At 48.9% G+C, this 17,083-nt stretch overlaps 1 long non-coding RNA gene and 1 pseudogene across 2 annotated transcripts in view; both read right to left on the reverse strand.

Moving 5' to 3' along the window:
• Positions 1–6,698: 6,698 nt before the first annotated feature.
• Positions 6,699–6,796, reverse strand: LOC118145437 (small nucleolar RNA U13; annotated as a pseudogene).
• A 3,710-nt stretch (positions 6,797–10,506) lies between these two features.
• Positions 10,507–17,083, reverse strand: part of LOC103791097 (uncharacterized) — a 101,602-nt gene continuing 95,025 nt past the window's right edge. For both annotated transcript variants that reach the window (XR_013521681.1, XR_008474300.2), the window contains exon 4: positions 10,507–14,022. This is a non-coding gene — a long non-coding RNA (uncharacterized LOC103791097). The remainder of the gene's footprint in view (positions 14,023–17,083) is intronic.

Consider the following 17,083-nt stretch of genomic DNA (forward strand, 5'->3'; position numbering starts at 1 on the left):
ACCATTCAGGACATAGGCATAGGCAAGGACTTCATGACCAAAACACCAAAAGCATTGGCAACAAAAGCCAAAATAGACAAGTGGGACCTAATCAAACTCCACAGCTTCTGCACAGCAAAAGAAACAGTCATTAGAGTGAATCAGCAACCAACAGAATGAAAAAAAATTTTTGCAGTTTGCCCATCTGACAAAGGGCTGATATCCAGAATTTACTAGAAATAAAACAGATTTACAAGAAAAAACAAATAAGCCCATTTAATAGTGGGCAAATGATATGAACAGACACTTTATAGAAGAAGACATACATGAGGCCAACAAACATGAGAATATGCTCTTCATCACTTGTCATTAAAGAAATGAAAATCAAAACTACATTGAGATACCATCTCATGCCAGTTAGAATGGCAATCATTAAAAAATCTGAAGACAACAGATGCTGGAGAGGATGTGGAGAAATAGGAATACTTTTACACTGTTGGTGGGAGTGTAAATTAGTTCAACCATTGTGGAAAACAGTGTGGCGATTCCTCAAGGACCTAGAAATAGAAATTCCATTTGACCCAGCAATCCCATTACTGGGTATATATCCAAAGGACTATAAATCGTTCTACTATAAGGACACATGTACACGAATGTTCACTGCAGCACTGTTTACAATAGCAAAGACCTGGCATCAACCCAAATGTCCATCAATGATAGACTGGATTGGGAAAATGTGGCACATATACACCATGGAATACTATGCAGCCATCAAAAAGGATGAGTTCGTGTTTTTTGCAGGGACGTGGATGAAACTGGAAACCATCATTCTCAGCAAACTGACACAAGAACAGAAAATGAAATACCGCATATTCTCACTCATAGGCGGGTGTTGAACAATGAGAATACATGGACATAGGGAGGGGAGCACTATACACTGGGGTCTGTTGGGGGAAACAGGGAGGGACAGTGGGGGATGGGGAGTTGAGGAGAGATAGCATGGGGAGAAATGCCAGATATAGGTGAAGGGGAGGAAGGCAGCAAATCACACTGCCACGTGTGTACCTATGCAACCATCTTGCATGTTCTTCGCATGTACCCCAAAACCTAAAATTCAATTTAAAAAAATGAGGGAGGGGGAGGAGTGAAAAGGAGGGATTGACAGAAAGATAGGAAAGGGGAGGACAAATGGGGGGAAGGAAAGAGTTGAAAGAGGAAAAGAAGGAATGAGGGAGGGAAGGAAGAAAGGTAGGAGAGAGGGAAAAAAGGAGAGAGGGAAGAACGAAAGGGCAGGAGAGCAGAAGAAAGGAGTAGGGAAGAAAGGAAAGAAAGGCAGGAGAGAGAGAGGGAGGGAAGGGGGATGGAGGGAAGAAACCTGTTTCCTCTCTGGGCCCAGCTATCTGTCACTTGGACTGTTTCTCCAGCCTTCTGCATGGCCTCATTCGGGCACAGTGACTAACACCTGTAATCCCAGCACTGTGAGAGTTCGAGGCAGGCCGATCACCTGAGTTCAGGAGTTCCAAACCAGCCTGGCCAAAATGGCAAAATGCCATTTCTATTAAGAAATACAAATATTACCTGATCATGGTGGCAGGCACCTATAATCCCAGCTACTCTAGAATCTCAGGCAGGAGAATCACTTGAACACAGGAGGCAGAGGTTACAGTGAGCCAAGATCATGCCACTGCACTCCAGTCTGGTAACAGAGCAAGATTCCATCTCAAAAAATAACAAAAAACCTTCTCCAGGCAGCTGCCTTCTGATGATGCCCCTCTCTTCCGGTGAAGCCCAGGAGACCCCAAACTCCTGGCTGACCCTAAAGTGCCAAGTGACCCTGCCCACACACTCCTCTGGCCAAACTGAGTGTCCTCCAAGTCATGTTTCTCCCTGTGCCTGGGTTTTTGCCTTGTGCCTATCTCAAAGCCTCCCCTCCCTCTTCCTGGCTCTATCCCCCTATCCTCTGCCTTCCCAGCACCTACCTCCTGGTCATTTAATGTGTAGCTCATGCTGTAATCCCAGCACTTTAGGAGGCCAGGGGCAGAGGATCACTTGAGCCCAAAAGCTTGAGGCCAGCCTGGGCAACATAGTGAGACCCCCCCCCAAATTCACCAAAAAAGTAAAAGAAAGAAAAAAAATGTAGCTCAGGCATTACCCACCTCCAGGTAGCCTTCCTGATGGTGCCATCCCCAGGTGGGCTCAGGAGCAGCCTCTGTTCTCTGGGCATCAGAAGCTGCCACCTCAGGGCAGTTGTCCCGGGTCAGCTCCTGCAGGAGTCCAGGCACAGGATGATGGTGGATGGATCAGGACTGAGGGTCAGAGATGTGGAGGCAGACAGCTTTGGGACACACTTGGTGAGATCAGTGGGATTTGCTGCAGGGTGACTGTCAGGGTACAGGGGAGAATTCCGGACAAGCCATGTCTTCATTTCTCTCTCCCCTCCAATCCCAGGAGAGCAAATCAGGTAGAAGGACTTGTGGGCCCGGCTCACCAGCTCCATCCTCAGGAACTTGAGGACCATCAAGTTTCATGGCTGGGAGGAAGCCTTTCTGGAAAGAGTCCTGGGCATCCGGGCCTGGGAACTGGGCACCTTGCGGACCTCTGGCCTCCTCTTCTCCATTTTGCTGGTGTCCTTCTAAGCGTCTACATTTCTGGTGATGTCACTCTAGTCTCAATGCTGAGCAGGACTGGGGAAAAAGTGTGGGGGTCAGGAGGTGAGGTAGGTGGAGCCTCCAGATTCTACCACCCTGTCTATCAAAACCCACACGTTCTGGATCCTATTCTATCAGGGATCCTGCTGTCTTCTGTGTGAACGAATGAATCACATAATTCTGGTGAAGGTGACAGTGGCTGGTGAGGTCTGCTCTTCTGAGAGTTCCAGGCCTCTACTGATGTGGGGAGGAGGGTTCAGGGGCAGGCAGGTTGCAGAGGTAGAATCCGGGATCTGAGTGGCTTTCCTGCTGCTGGCCAGCAGATATCCACAGCCACCCTGTCACTGATGTGATCTTTCTCCTGCCTTTCTGTCATTTATTTCTGATGGCTGTCAGAACACTCTACCTAAAGAACAGCTTTCAGAAGAATTTAAACATGTTGATGCATAGGCCAGGCACAGTGACTCATGCCTGCCATCCCAGCTCTTTGGGAGGCTGAGGTGGCTTGAACCTAGGTGGTGGAGATTGCAGTGAGCAGAGATTGTGCCACTTCACTCCAGCCTGGGCAACAGAGCAAGACTTTGTCTCAAAAACAAAACAAAATAAAACGACCACAAATGGGACAAACACCTAGAGCCCTCCCATGCTACTCTTCCCAGAAGTCCCCAGGCTCAGCCCTCATGTCTATCACCTTCACAGAGGCCTTTCCTGACCACCTTCACCACCACCAAGCACCCCTGCTTGTGCTAATGCACTCTAACCTGCACCTGATTTCTCTTTACTTTTTTATTTTTGAAGACAGAGTCTTGCTTTGTTCCCCAGGCTGGAGTGCAGTGGTGCAATGTCAGCTCACTGCAACCTCCACCTCTTAAGTTCAAGCAATCCTCCCTCACCCTCCTGAGTAGCTAGAATTACAGGCAGGTGCCACCACGCCTGGCTCATTTTTTTTTCTTGTACTTTTAGTAGAGATGGAATTTCACCATGTTGGCCAGGCTGGTCTTGAACTCCTAACCTCAGGGATCTATTCACCTCAGCCTGCCAAAGTGCTGGGATTACAGGTGTGAGCCACCGCACCTGGCTGCATGTGCTTTAGTATTTATTCTTCATAGCGCTCTCCACCTGATGTGCTGTGTGTGTTAATGGTTTGTTTATGGATCACCTGTCTCTTTCCCCCTCATTAGAATGATAGATCCATTAAGAGAGCAGCAACTTTGTTTTGCTCAGTGCTGTTTTCCCAGAGCCCGGAACCCTGCCGGGTATATGATAACCAGGCAGTAGTTATTCGTAGAATGAATGGACGTACGAATGAATAAATGGCTGGGTGCTGTGGCTTATGCCTGTAATCCCAGCACTTTGGGAGGCCGAGGTGGGTAGATTGCTTGAGGTCAGGAGTTCAAGAACTGCTTGGACAACATGGTGAAACCCCATCTCTACTAAAAACACAAAAGTTAGGTAGGAATGGTGGCATGTGCCTGTAATTCCAGCTACTCGGGAGGCTGAGGGAGGAGAATTGCCTGCACCCAGGAGGGGGAAGTTGCAGTGGGTCAAGATTATGCCACTGCGCTCTAGCCTGGCAGAAAGAGAGAGACTGTCTCAAATAAATAAAAATAATTTAAAAAGAGAATGAATGAAAGACAAGAAGGCCTAGATAGAAGGAATAAGTTACAGTAATCAATAGTGCACAAGGGAAGTTACAGAGATCTGGCCACCAATAGGTACCAGTCTGTAGCCTGTTTTTCTTTTTCTTTTTGTTTTCATTGAGACAGAGTCTCACTCTTTGCAGTGGTGCGATCTCGGGTAAATGTAACCTCCACCTCTGAGGTTCAAGCAATTCTCCTGCCTCAGCCTCCTGAGTAGCTGGAATTACAGGCATGTACCACCACACCTGGCTACTTTTTATATTTTTAGTAGAGGCAGGGTTCCACCATGTTGGCCATGCTGGTGTAAAACTCCTTACTTCAGGTGATTCACCCTCCTCATTCTCCCAAAGTGCAGGGATTACAAGTGTAAGCCATTTCACTAGGCCTTTATTTATTTGTTTGTTTGTTTTTTGACGTGGAGTTTTGCTCTTGTTGCCCAGGCTGGAATGCAATGGTGTGATCTTGGCTCACTGCAACCTCCGTCTCCCGGATTCAAGTGACATTCCTTTCTCAGGCTCCCAAGTAGCTGGGATTACAGGTATAAGCCATCATGCCAAGCTAATTTTTGTATTTCTAGTAGAGACAGGGTGTCTCTATGTTGGTCAGGTTGGTCTCAAACTCCCGACCTCAGGTGATCCACCTGCCTCAGTCTCCCAAAGTGCTGGGATTACAGGTATGAGCCACCGCGCCAGGCTCACCTGTTAGAAACTGGCCGTCAGCCCTGCAGATAAGCAGCAGGTGGGTGAGGGAGGTTTCATCTGTGTTCACAGCCACTCCTTATTGCTGGCATCATCACCTGAGCTCCACCTCCTGTCAGATTGGTGGCGTTGCTAGAGTCTCATAGGAGAGCAAGCCCTACTGTAAACAGCACATGAGAGGGAGCTGTACTGCATGCTCTTTATGAGAATCCAATGCCTGTTGATCTGTCACTGCCTCCCATCACCCCCAGAAGGGACCCATCTAGTTTCAGGAAAACAAGCTCAGGGCTTCCACTGATTCTACATTATGGTGAGTTGTGTAAGTATTTCATTATATATTACAATGTAATAATAATAGAAGTAGGCCGGGCACAGTGGCTCATGCCTGTTATCCTAGCACTGGGGGAGGCTGAGGCAGGTGGATCACCTGAGATCGGGAGCTCAAGACCAACCTGACCAACATGGTGAGACATTGTCTCTACTAAAGACATGGTGACAGTATCCCATAATCCAAACTACTTGGGAGGCTGAGGCAGAAGAATTGCTTGAACCCAGAAGCAGAGGTTGCAGTGAACCATTATCATAGCATTTTGGGAGACTGAAGTGGGCTGATCACCTGAAGTCAGCAGTTCGAGACCAGCCTGGCCCAGTGGTGAAACCCCGTTTCTAATAAAAATACAAAAATTAGCTGGGTCTGGTGGTAGGAGCCTATAAGCTGAGCTACTCAGGAGGCTGAGGCAAAAGAATCGCTTGAACACAGGAGGTAGAGGGTGCAGCAAAGTGAGATCATGTCCCTGTACTCCAGCCTCAGTGACAGAGCAAGATTCTCTTTTTTTTTTAAAAAAAAGGGCAAGCCAGTTACAACGGCTTATACCTATAATTCCTAGAACTTTGGGAGGCCAAGGTGGAAAGATCACTTGAGGCTAGGAGTTCCAGGTAAACCTGGGCAACATAGCAAGACCTCATCTCTACAAAACATTTTTTAAAAATTAGGCACAGTGGCATGTATCTGTAGTCCCAGCTACTCAGGAGGTTGAGCCAAGAGGATTGCTGGAGCCCAGGAGGTGGAGGCTGCAATAAGCCATGCTTGTGCCACTGCACTCCAGGCTGGGTGACAGAGTGAGACCCTGGCACTCAAAAAAAACCAGAATTCAGAGTAGAGAAAGGTATAAATTGTAAGTTCAAGCATGCCACGTCCCACATTTCCTTCAGAAGTGTTGATGCACGCCCCAAGAACTCTGCATTCATTTCCCAGCACTGCCTTAACAAAGTACCCTAAACTGTGTGGCTTCAACCACAGAGATTTATTCTCACAGTTCTGGAGGCCAGGAGTCTGAAATCAAGGGGTTTTTGATTGTTTGTTTGTTCTTCCTGTGAAGGCTGTGAGGGAGGGTCTGTCCCAGGTCTTGCTCCTGGATTCTCAGAGCCTCCAGAGTTCCTTGGCTTGTAGGTGGTCTTCTGTCTCTGTCTTGACTTTGTCTTCCCTTTGTAGGTATCTTTGTCCACACATCCCCTTTTTACAAGGACACCAGGCACACGAGATTAGGATTCACCCTCATTAGCTCAGCTTAGCTTGATCACATGTGAAGAGCCTATTTCCAAATAAGGTCGCATCCACAGACCCTGCGGCATAGGGCTTCAGCGTCTTTCAGGGAGACACAGGACAATGCATAATCCTATAGATTTGCAAATATTTTTAGTTTGAGTTTCTGGGTTTTATTTTTTCTTTTTTGCATCAGATGGGTGATGTGATGATACCGTAACAAATTGTGAGTAAGGCACATATCATAAAATAGCATGAAAACCCAATTGTCACGCTTATGTTTTTGTTTTTAATTTTAATTTTAATTTTTTTCTTGAGGCAGGGTCTTGCTCCATTACTCAGGCTGGAGGGCAGTAGTGCAAACATGGCTCACTGCAACCTTGACCTCCTGGGCTCCAGCGATCTTCCCACCTCAGCTTCCAAAAGTGCTAGGGTTACAGGAATGAGCCACCACCCCAGCTCTTTCCTATTTTTTGTTTGTACCTTGTTGGTTTTACTCAAAATTATACCTTTGCAGCTGGGCATGCAGGCTGATGCCTGTAATCCTCAGTACTTTGGGAGGCCAAGGCAGGTGGATCACTTGAGGTCAGGAGTTCAAGACCAGCCTGGCCAACATGGTGTAATGCTTTCTTCACTAAAAATACAAAAATGAGCTGAGTGTGGTGGTGTGTGCCTGTAATTTCAGTGACTCGGGAAGCTGATGCAGGAGAACCACTTGAACCCTGGAGGCGGAGGTTGCAGTGAGTCAAGTTCATACTACTGCACTCCAGACTGGGTGGCAGAGTGAGATTCTGACTCAAAAAAAAAAAAAAAGGTAATACACACACACACACACCTTGACAATTTTTTTTTTTTTTTGAGACGGAGTTTTCGCTGTTGTTACCCAGACTGGAGTGCAATGGCGCGATCTCGGCTCACCGCAACCTCCACCTCCTGGGTTCAGGCAATTCTCCGCCTCAGCCTCCCGAGTAGCTGGGATTACAGGCATGCGCCACCATGCCCAGCTAATTTTTTGTATTTTTAGTAGAGACGGGGTTTCACCATGTTGACCAGGATGGTCTCGATCTCTTGACCTCGTGATCCACCCACCTTGGCCTCCCAAAGTGCTGGGATTACAGGCTTGAGCCACCGCGCCCGGCCCGACAATTTTTTTATATATCATCATTCGCTGGTACAATTTAAATTATATGGTAGATTTCATTTAGATTAATACAATCTAAATACTATTCTATTAGGTTCTACAACTAAAAAAGTAGGCAATGCATTTAAATTATTCAAAGTTTAAAAACTATGAAAGAGTATAGAAATGAGTCTCCCATATGGCAGCCAGTGGCATATGTGTTTATTGAAGTCTAAGTGAGGCCAGGTATGGTGATTCATTCCTGTAATCCCAGTGCTTTGGGAGGACGAGTCAGGTGGCTCACCTGAGGTCAGGAATTTGAGAGCAGCCTAATCAACATGGTGAAATCTCATCTCTACTAAAAACACAAAAAGTAGCCAGATTTGGTGGTGAGCCCCTGTAACCCCATCTGCTTGGGAAGCTGAGGCAGGAGAACTGCTTGAGCCTGGGGAACAGAGGTTGCGGTGAGCCAAGATCACGCAGCTTCACTCCAGCATGGGCAACAGAGTGAGACTCCATCTCAAAAAAGAAAAAAAAATCTAAATAAATTAACGTTAAAGAAAATGAAGGATTTGGTTCTTTGGCTGCCTGGGCCACATTTCAGGTGCTCCATGGCTGCAGATGGCCTGGAAACATGGTTCTCATTGCAAAAAGTTCTATTGGTTGGTGCTGGTGCAGCCTTAAAGCTGCTCTCCCACCCCTCCCGAAAGCCATCCACTGTTAGGGTTTCTTTGGTGATTCCTTTCTGAGATGATCTATGCACACAATCAGCACGTGGCGTTAATATATCCACCTAAAAAATCGGTGTCTCCAGTGTAGTGCGAATGATCATATAATAGTCCATGGAATGGAATGTATTAGGCTGGGTTAATAATGAAGTGCTCTTGAGTTTCTCCCAGGTTTCCTCTCTTACATCTATTCTGTGGTGAACAGATAATTTGCTTTCTCTCCCTCCCTCTATTTCCTCTTTTCTCTTCTTCCTACCTCTTTTCTTCCCTTTCCCTTCTCTCTTCCCCTACATTTTCTCTCTTCCCCCGCCTTTTCTCTCTCCCCCACTTTCCTCTTTCTTTTACAAGGTCTTCTATGCAATGGCATAATCCTAAATCACTGCAGCCTTGAACCCCTGGGCCCAAGCGATCCTCTTGCCTCAGCCTCCCAAGTAGCTGGGACTAAGGCCTGTGCCACCATGCCCTTCCATTTTTTCATTTTTTTTTTCCTTTTTTGTGGAGATGGGTCTTACTATGTTGTCCAGGCTCATTTTTATCTTAGTAGGTGCTTTTCATGGGTTCTTACCCAAGAGTACCTGGATGGAACTTAGTCACTTGAAGCCCTTGTCATTGTGTTGAAGTTTTGTGTCTGTCTCCTCCATCCTGGGGAGAAGATTTAAAACTTCCATCCCCTTTTCAAGTAGATCGGTGACTTCAAAAAGTGTAAATATGTTGGGAGGTGAGGCGGGAGGATCATATGAGGTCAGGAATTTGGGACCAGGCTGGCCAAGAAGGTGAAACCCTGTCTCTACTAAAAATACAAAACTTACCTGGGTGTGGTGGTGCACGCCCATAGGCCCAGCTTCTCAGGAGGCTGAGGCAGGTGACTTGCTTGAATCTGGAAGGTGGAGGTTGCAGTAAGTTGAGATCGCACCACTGCACTCCAGCCAGGGTACAAATAGCAGCTTTAGACTTGACCCCACCAGGCATGATCACTGGGCATGTTCAGCAGTGGATCACTTGATTCTGCCTCAGTTTCCTGTGTCTTCTCAGAGGGACGGAGTGGAGCGTCTGAAGCCGGGCTGAATGTCTTGCTGCATAAATACCCTCTCCACTTCCAGAAGACCCATGATAGGGGAGAGCTGTCTTCCTCCTAAAGCCTCACCTGTCTGATGGTTGAGACTTCTGCCTCATTTCCAGAACTCCCAGGGGTCCTTGCACGTCTTGTTGTTTGCTAAATGTGCAAGCACAGATTGCCTGTACCTCCCCTCGGACTTCCTGCCACTCCCTGTATAGCTGTCTGAAGCCTGGAAATGTTTATTTGTCTTTGGAGAAATTCTAGTTCCATCCACTGCAGACTCATCACAATTACAGTAACAGTTGGTGCTCTGACATTCTGGAGCCTGTTCCAGCAGACAGGAGGTCCCTTCTTCAAGTCCTCTTTGTAACCCCATACAAGATGAGGAAACTGAAGCCGATGAGCTCATGAATACAAAATTCCAGAGCTTGGGTTCAATTTGTCTCATGAATACAAAGTGCCAGAGCTTGGGTTCAACCTCAAATCCCTGGGCCCAGGGGTTTGAGGCTTGGGTTCAACCTTAAAGTTTGTGGGATTTAAAGTTGGTGTGGGAAGTGTTCTGTTTGGCACCCTCCATTCCGGTGTGTGTGGGTGGGGTCCTGGGTTACATGGAGAGCCCCAGTTTATGCCTGCTGACCTGATGCATTTGTGACTAGTATTCTCTTTAACTGCAAAGTGTTGTGGTTTGGGAGAGAAATTCTGGGCTCACCCTGTTCACGTGCACCCTGAGGAAGCCCTGACACCACCGTGCAGCCTCTAATACACACTGGAGAAAGATGGCGCTAGGATGTGCCTGTCAGCAGGAAGAGCTGCGAGCATCTACATCCACATGTAGACATATCTGTACACATACATTCACATACACACATCCACATATATACACACGTCTTTACATATATCTGCACACATGTCTGTATACCCACACGTTCATACACATGTCTACATATAGACACATCAATGTACACATCACTGTACACACACATGCATATCCACACATTCATACACACATACCTGTGTATTTCCATATATCTGTATACATACACATCTACACACATCCATGTACAGATACATCTGTACACGCACACATGTTCATACACACATCTGCACACACGTCGGTGGGGATCAGGGAAACAGCATTAAGTAGTGATGGTCTGGTAATAGCGAGTATTGTTTGGACATCTTTTAGGTGAACTGACTAGCTAGTGGCTATCGGAGGGGTGTGTGGGGTGTGCCTGCAGGTTGGCAGGGCCATCAAAGATGATATTTGTAGTTGCTCATGGCTTTTCTAGAGTATCTCCCATGTGGAGCCTTGGAGTGTAGTGAGCTGCCCCCGTGGCCCACCTGCAAGTGTCTGTACCAGTGACCAACAAAGTTCTGGCTTCATGGGCCTCAAAAACTTTGGATTGTACTGTAAGAAATGCTAGTGCGCCATCACTGGACATGTCTGGTCACCACGTGGATATCAGTTGCCAGTGGCAGAATGCGAGCTGGGAGAGCCAGGAGGATGTTGCAGTCAGGCAAGCTCGATAACCAGGACTGGAGCTGGTGTACAGCAGAGGTGGCAGATGGGGTTGACTCTAGTCACATTCCACAGCGATGGTCGACTGAGTTCCTGATGGATCCAACGAGCGGGTTGTCAAGGAGAGAAGAGGAATCCTTTGGGTTTATGTCTGAGTTTATAACACAGTTTTCTTATTTTGAGAAATCCGGAGTTTAAAAAACTGGGGAAGGGATGCGCATAGTGGTTCACACCTGTAATCTCAGCACTTGGGAGGCCAAGGCGGGTGAATCACTTGGGCTCAGGAGTTTGAGACCAGCCTCGCCAACATGGTGAAACCCCATCTCTACTAAAAATACAAAAATTAGATGGGCATTATGGTGTGCATCTGTCATCCCAGCTACCTGGGAGGCTGAGGCAGGAGAATCCTTTGAACCCGGGAGGCGAAGTTTGCAGTGAACCTGGATCCTGCCACTGCACTCCAGCCTGGGTGACAGAATGAGACTCTGTCTCAAGAAAAACCAAAAATTGGGAAAGGATCGGCATAGAAATCCATTAGCTGGGCTGTCTTTTGCCCTCTCTCCAGTCCCAGCTTGTGTGATCATGGATGGGCTTGCTGGCCAAGCCTGTCATTCCAGGTGACACCACAGCCTTTTCAGAGCTAGAGACCTGCAGTCACCCATGGTCGGCAAGGCTGAGTGGTTCCAGGCACAGCTGGAGATGAAACTGGTGATGGGGGCAGCCCTGTCATCTTTATAGGGAACCTCACATGGCAGGCGGGCAGTAAGCTGGCCTCTCTGCATCGCTGAGCTATCTGCTGAGTGACCAGTCCCACGTGACAGGTAGGAGATGAAACCCCTTGTGCCCTGTCTCCTCCATGGCCAGGCTAGGATGTGGGCCAAATGTCTCCTGATGGTCCTCATCACCCCAGCCTCTCAATATCAACATCTCATCTAAGGACAGACGCAGGCTCAGTGTGAGCCCCCAGAACCTCCCAAAACCAACTGCCCCCACAAACCTTAAAATAGCAGATTTTGGGCAGTTTTTATTTTCACCCATGATAAGAAACATATGTAACATTTTGACCTAAAATACACGGGGCATTTAAAACACACACACAGGCTGAGCAGGTGCTGGCCCTGTGTCAGAGCCAGGGTGGTGACGCCTGGGTGTGCTGCTTATGTGTTCTGAAAGATTCCAAGGTAAGGACAGGAGCTGGGGCTGGGGGCACTTGGAGCAGTGGCTGTTGACCACCTCGTGTGGGTGTTTGGGAGTCATAACAGCTGGCCCATTTCCACCTGTGTGTTTTAGATGACCTTCAGTGTTGCAGAAGCTTCAGAAGGTGAAATTTACCCTACAACTTACGACGTGTGATTAATTCTGTCATCTGTCCTATTGGATTTTGTTTCATTCTACTTTTTTTTTTTTTTTCAGACAGAGTCTCACAGTGTTGTTGGGACTGGATGCAATGGTGTAATCTTGGCTCACCACAGCCTCTGCCTCCTGGGTTCAAGTGATTCTCCTGCCTAAGCCTCCTGAGTAGCTGGGATTACAGGTGCCCACCACCACACCTTGTTGTTTATTTATTTTTTTGTATTTTTGTAGAGACGGGGTTTCACTATGTTGGCCAGGCTGGTCTTGAACTCCTGACCTCAGGAAATCTGCCTGCCTTGGCCTCCCAAAGTGCTGGGATTACAGGCATGAACCACTGTGCCCAGCCTCATTCTACTTTATTCTTAAGCCAAGCACAGTGTCCCATGCCTATAATCCCAGAACTTTGGAAACCCAAGGCAAGAGAATTGCTTGAGCCCAGGAGTTCAAGACCAGCCTGGACAACACAGTGAGACCTCTGTTTATACAAAAAAAAAAAAAAATATATATATATATATATATATACACACACACACACACACAAACACACATATATACAAAAATTAGCCAAGGTGGTGGCACATGTCTGTAGTATCAGCTACTTGGGAGGCTGAGGTAACAGGATGGATTGAGTCTGGGAGGTCAAGGCTGCAGTGAACCATGATCAGGCCTGTCTGTGGGCTGCTGAGCAGGGTACGTGTTGACTCTTCAAGGAGCCCCCCAACCCAAGGCCCCTGAGGTATCCCGAGTCCCCTCTTTGCCTGGGGCTGGAGGTGTTGGTCCCTGGGGGCTGACCCTTTCACTGCCTGCTCTGTCCCTGCAGTACTGCTGGAAAGGAAAAAGGAGGATGGATGGTGGGTGGCTGCCCTGGATGCCAAGGTATTCATGCCAGGGCTGGTGGGGCTGCGTGCCCTTGGCCTGCTGCAGCAGCGGGACTGGCTCTGCACCAACTTCATGAGCATCCAGTACAGCCTCCTGGGTAGGGCACTGCGTGCCTGGCTGTGGGGCAGGTGGAGGTGGCAGGGCCTGCCCCATTTCCTGTGGCTGTGGTTCTGTGAGCTAAGATATGCTGTCACCACAGGATTTTCCATTAGTCATTCTGTGGGCTCTGAGTAGGACTTAGTCCCTGCTCATTAAAAAGAAAAGATGTGTCTGTTGAGGGGACATTTATCCATCTCTTAAGACCTCCCCATGGACAGGTTCTAATGGAGTGACAGTTGAAGCAGAGCACAGGGCGGGGAGTACATGGCTGAGGCCAGGCTGGGCTGAGCCCTCCTCCTCTTGGAGTGCTGGTGGAGGGCTGCCTGGCAGAGGAGGGCAGAGGTCCCTTTATCAATCCTCACAGTTCAGGCAAAGCAGTCAGCACACCAGTGCAGCACCAGCCAGAAGCTGCAGACAGAGAGCGACTCAGATGGCGCCTACAGACTGGAGCTGGGCCATGAGCTCCACTGCACACAGATCCCAGCCTTCAGCCACAAGGTGGGTGCCCAGGCCAGGTGGGATGTCCAGAGAGAGCACCAGAGTCTGGCAAGTGGTGATCTGAGTACCTTGAGCTCATCCCCAAAGAGATGAACTTGCTCCCAATAGCATAGCCATTTAGGAATGGATCCAGGGCTGGCACTTCAGCCTCAGTCTTATGTCTATTCATCCAGAATTGCTTCAGCCCAGGAGGTAGAGGCTGCAATGAGCCAAGATGGTGCCACTGTACTCCAGCCTGGGCAACAGAGTGAGATCTTATTCCTAAAATAAACAAATAATAAATTAAAAAACAAAACAAGGCCAGTCGCAGTGGTTCATGCTTGTAATTCCAGCACTTTGGGAGGCTGAGGTGGGCGGATCATGAGATCAGGAGTTCAAGACCAGCCTGGCCAACATGGTGAAACCCTATCTCTACTAAAAATACAAAAATTAGGCAGGCGTAGTGGCGGGTGCCTATAATCCCAGCTTCCCCAGAGGCTGAGGCAGGAGAATAGCTTGAACTGGAGGTGAGCTATGGGAAGAACTGGGACAAGAGCAGCAACAAAAGGCATCTCTGTGACAGCCAGACCTTCAAGAATGACTCGAGGCCCACTGTGAGCAATCACTTCATGGAGGTAAGCCCGGTCACAGCAGGAGAGCCGTGCCCTGTGAGTCCAGTGTGGCCAGCGGGAGCTAGGGAACTCCTCATGGCCCTCTGGCCCTTGCTGTAAGGATGCAGGCAGCTGAAACTCAGCCTTGGTGACTTTCCCTTTTGCATCTCCAGCCCCACATCCCCAGGGGTGAGAAACGCTTGTCACAGTGCCAAGGACTGGAAGGAGGGCTTGGGAAACACAGATGTCAAATCGTAAAAAAGGCATTTTGGAAACAGCAGTTCGCTTTGAGTTTTTCCCAGAGTACGGGTCCTTTTGCTGAGTGAGGAATGTTGGTGTGCTCAGCAGATGAACAGGTGGTGGTTCTTCCACAGCATGCATTTAACCCTGTACATTTTTTTCCCTTTTTACATCCAGTCCTGAAAATGGTGGTGGTTTATTTATTTTTTTTTTTTGAGATGGACTCTCGCTGTGTCACCAGGCTGGAGCGCAGTGGCACAATCTCAGCTCACTGGATCCTCTGCCTCCCATATTCAAGCGATTCTCCTTCCTCAGCCTCCCAAGTAGCTGGGACTACAGGCATGCACCACAATGCCTGGCTCATTTTTTTATTTTTAGTAGAGTTAGGGTTTTGCCATCTTGGCCAGGATGGTCTTGATCTCTTGACCTCGTGATCCACGGGCCTCAGCCTCCCAAAGTTCTGGGATTATAAGTGTGAGCCATCGTGCCTGACCCAACCTTCTTTTTTTCATGGGCTTCTGTCTTATTCTTATAAGGTCTCCAAGCTAATATCCCTTATGCCTCCTGCCTCAGTTTCTTCAGTCTTCTTCCTGCTTTCCTTTGAGTGTACAGCCTTGTTTCTGTGAAGCTCACTGCCACACGGTCTCTTTTGGGTTCCACTATGAGCTCTTTGCTGCCGTGTGGTCGTTAAACGCTCACAGCGGCTGCCCCAACTGCCCTCCTGGCAGGACCAGGAACTTCTGGCCTCTCCACCATCCGGGGCTAAGACCTTGCCCAATTCCAGGGTGGATATCCCTCTGAATGGCTATTGAATGTCACCTCCACATCCTCTGCTGTCCCAGAGTCCCATGGCCACCCACAGGGCAGTGAATTTGGAAGAGTGCTCCAGGACTCGGCACAGAACACTGTGCTGTTCTCAGCTGTCATTGACTACAGTGAGAGGAGGCAGGAATGTCAGCACAGGGTAGGGGGCTGGGGCGGAGTCCAGGGGGAACCAGGGCCAGCACCCAGTGTCCTCTCCCAGTCCCTGCACCTTCTCACAGGATGCACTTGGCTGTTCCAGCACTATGTCACCCAGGGTGTTTAGCGGGGCTGCCTAATTGGCAGGTGCTGCTTGGCTCAGAGCACACTGTCAGACTCCGAGGCAAGCAGGGGTCTGGCACAAACCACGTTTTTACAATCAGTTCAGGTGCAGAGAGCCTCATATCATTTCTAGGATCGGGCGAACCCTCCCTCAATCCAAGTTCCCAGACAACTTATGAGCAGGCCATGCAGAGGCGGCTTGGGTCTGCTGTAACAACTCACCTGCAATCTTCAGTGCCTTCTGCTCTATTCCTTTTCCCCCACTCCACCCACCATCTTAATCCCAGGAACAGGCCCTATCTCCTCGAGGCCTGGGCTGGGCCTCTGAGCTGCCCAGAGGACTCATGATGGGTGGTGGCTGCCCATTGTAGGGTCCCTGGCCACACTGAAGAACGCCTTCCTTGAAGTGATGCTGCAGCCCCTGAAGGAGGTGTGGTGCGAGTGGGCAGAGGAGGCCATGTGGTGGCTACAGCCCTGGGTTCTGGGAATGCCAGGCAACTGGGGTCCCAGGCCCATCAGGACAGCCCTGGGGGCTGTGAAAGTCACCCTGGAGCTGGAGAGTGAGACCAAGGATGGGGACATGGCTGGCAGTTGAGGATGACCAAGACAGCTCTCACTGTCCCCTCCCTCTCCAGGTGGCCCACCAGATGCTGTCCTGGGTTTAGGCCACGTTCTCATGGGCACTGAAAAGGCTCTGCAAACCCCTGCTGGACCTGTATGACCACGTAACCAGATAATGCAGGGTTGGGAGTGGCACATCCAGCATTCCTGCCACATATCAGGTGCAATGCTGAATGCTTCAACACGCTCTGACTCACTGACTACTCTGACCGCTCTACACCAAGGCTTCTTCACTCCCCATTTCACAGGAGAGAAAGCTGGGGTTTCTTCCTCACTCCACAGAGACCTCGTGAGCATGGTCCCAGTGCAGGCAGGATTTTAGTAGCTGCTGCGGAGGACCACAGTGGGCAAGGCTGACCCCTGCCTTCAGGAAGCTTTACTCAGAGACAGACACAAAGCACAAGAAATGTACAGCAGGGTGTGCACTGCTCCCTGCAGAGAGCCTGAGAGTCACCTCTTAAGCAGGCCATTCTGCTCTGTCACATTTCCTTGCTCTTCTTTTGTAATCATCTTTTTTTTCAGATGGAGTCTCGCTCTGTCTCAGTGGTGTGATCTCAGCTCATTGCAACCTCTGCTTCCTATGTTCAAGTGATTCTCCTGCCTCAGCCCTCTGAGTTGCTGGGACTACAGGTGTGTGCACTACTGCACCTGGCTAATTTTTTTCATTTTTAATAGAGACAGGGTTTTGCCACTCCAGGCTGCTCTCAAACTCCTGACCTTCAGTGATGCAACCCCTTTGGCCTTCCAAAGGATTGGGATTACAGGCATGAGCCACCACTCACCTGTTT

This window comes from Callithrix jacchus, chromosome 8 (genome assembly GCF_049354715.1).
Source record: "Callithrix jacchus isolate 240 chromosome 8, calJac240_pri, whole genome shotgun sequence".
Classification (NCBI taxonomy): domain Eukaryota; kingdom Metazoa; phylum Chordata; class Mammalia; order Primates; family Cebidae; genus Callithrix; species Callithrix jacchus.